We start from the raw sequence: 2,717 nt of genomic DNA on the forward strand, positions 1-2,717 counted from the left end.
CTTCCCCGACAAGGGATGGAACCCATGTCCCCTTCATTGGCAGGCGGATTCTTAACCACTGGACCACCAGGGAAGTCTCAGGCACTGTCTTGAACCCATCTGCCTATCTCCCCTGCCCCAGACTCTTTCTAGAAACTAGACACCTGCCTGGATAACACCAATTCTGCTCCCTCCAGGGGGCCCTACCCCATGGCAGCTGGGCTCACAGCTGGGTGAACTGCTCACCTACCAGAGGTTAGCCCCCAATATGCCAGTGTTTCTCCTGTGAGTATCCTGGCATTCGCTGACTGGATGCTTTGGAGGCTGGGCTTCTTGCAGACCCTCCCCAGAGCCAGCACCCACAGAGCCAGAACCAGACACTGAACTTCCAGAAAGCCAAACCCACAGAAAGTCAAGAGGCCAGGAAGAAGTAGTCAGCCCCGCTCTCTCCCCTCTCCCAGGGAACACACGGGTAGACCCTGGCCATCAAAAGGGCACAGGGTCAGAGGTCAGGATACCCAGGCTCTTATTCCCAGTCACTCAACTTCCTGAAGACTCAGCTTCCCCATCTGTAACACGGTGACTGCACTCTCATGCCCCTCAAATGAATGAATTACATCTGTACTTTAATACCCCGTGCCATTACATAATCACTTAGTGATGCAACCACCTCTGGCACAGAAGTCACTCCGTGCCTATTTAAGGACTAATCCCCTTAAGCATTCCCGGAAATGAGAAACCCACTCACTGTGTTAGGCTTCTGGGCTCTCCTGTCCTTCCCTTGGCCTTGGATTCTTGGAGGGCTGAATTTCTCTCCCACCAAGATTCCAGATTGTCCTTTGGGAGCCCCCAGGCCGGTTCATTCCCACTGCAACCCCTAAGATCCTCGGCCACCTCTCTCTTTCCCTCCCCTTCCTTCTCAATTTGGACAGTCCCCATCCAAGAAGCCACAGGAAGAGCTCTGGGGAGCCAGGTTTTACCTCTGTTTCCAGCGCTTCTCTGTAGGGGTGAGAAGGGAGAGGCAGGGGTGGGGGCCATGGAAGCTTCAAAAAGAGTCAGGACACCTGGGTGCTGAGCCCAGTTCTGCCACCAGCCAGAGATCACCGAGGCAAGTCACGGTGTCTGAGCTTAAATTTCCTCACCTGCAAAGTGGGAACATTGTACTCTGCCTTCGTGGTGGGTGGCAGAAGGGATCAGTGAGGTGACAGCTGTGAAGGCTCTTGACAAAGCATGCCGTAGGTTTCCAGGGTGGGTGGGGACCTTGCCCATCCAGTTCAGAACTCGCCACGAAATAACTCATGGATCTCCATCACCTGCATCAGCAGCGAGTCTCCTCTCCCAAAGGAAGGGCAAAGAGAAAGCCGACACCTGGTGAGCATCTCTCATCTGCCATGCTCTTCGCCAGATTCAGCCTTCTCAGAATGCTGAGTGGTTGGAATTAGCCCCATTTCACAGCTGAGAAAACTGAGGTTCAGAAAGAGCTAATGATGTGCCAGAATGATGCAGCTGGAAGTGATGAAGGTGAGGCCACCTCTCTCTTCCCCCTCACACCGCCACAGGAGTTATGGTGGGGGCAGGGGTGCAGGCTTGAGACCCCTCATTTAGTCTTTCTGGAAGGGACCCAGCCAAGAAGATAAGCATATCTGATGTCAATGGAAACAAGAGAGAGTAAACAGGATTCTGTCTATGGCCAGGGCTTTCTGGGGACACACCTGTATAAGCAGCAGCCATTCCCAACAGAACCGAATTCTCAGGAAATCAGGACAGAGGTAGGGGGCTGGGCATTTGTTTGGTTTTCTGACCATGTGGGAAGCCTGAGGCCTGGTGGCCAGCCACGCCCTGCCTCTCTGCCTCTTCATCCTTCATCATGTCCTGGGGATGCCCAGGCCCCTGCCTGCCCTCATCCTCTCCCAGTCACCTCTTGTGGTCAAGGTCCTCACACACCTTGTCCTTCAAGCTACTCACTGACCAAGTGAGAGGCTGACTCCTGGTTAGGAAGAGTGTGCTTGTGTGTGACTTGAGAGGAAGGGTGAACAGACTGTGCCATCGGTGACCTTGGACAGCTGTGGATGTCTTGCTAATGTGAGAGCATCCTGTCTGGCACTCCTAGGAGTGAGGCTATGTGTCCTGCTAGGCTGGGGGCTGCGAGGTGCCCTGGGTCCCCTGATCACTTTGGGGGCGTGTCTGTATATCCTGTTAGGTGTGCTGCGGACAGGGGTGCCCTGAGTCTCCTGACCGCCTCCACGAGTGCTGTTAGGGATGTGTGTGTATTGGTGGGGCGGGGGGGGGGGGGGGTGTTGGTGGGGGGGTGTACAGTGCCACAGTAGCTTCATCCAGCTCTCTATGGGTACGTGTGTCCTGCAGATGTGAGCAGTAGGTGCTTCCGCCCAGATCCGCACATGTTTCTGTGCTCTGGAAGTGTCCTTGCCCACCGGCGAGTGTCCTGTGTGAACGGAGCCCAGGAAGTGCGGGCACGCGCGGGAAAGTGCGGGTGTGCGTCCTGCGGGTCCCTGCTCGGCTCTGCGCCCGTCCTGCGCCGCGTGAGTGGAAGGCGCCGAGTGGCCCTGCCCGCCGAGTGCGCGCGCAGGGTCCCGGGCCGGCGTGCGCGCCGGTGTGAGTGCCAGTGAGTGCGGCGCCACTCGGCTCGCTCCGCTCCCCGCCGCCCGCACACTCGCACTGATCGGCGGCTGCCGGTGACGCGGGCTGGGCCCGCCCCCTGCCTGCCGGCCCCTGGCACT

The sequence above is a fragment of the Ovis canadensis genome, chromosome 11 (genome assembly GCF_042477335.2).
Source record: "Ovis canadensis isolate MfBH-ARS-UI-01 breed Bighorn chromosome 11, ARS-UI_OviCan_v2, whole genome shotgun sequence".
Lineage (NCBI taxonomy): Eukaryota > Metazoa > Chordata > Mammalia > Artiodactyla > Bovidae > Ovis > Ovis canadensis.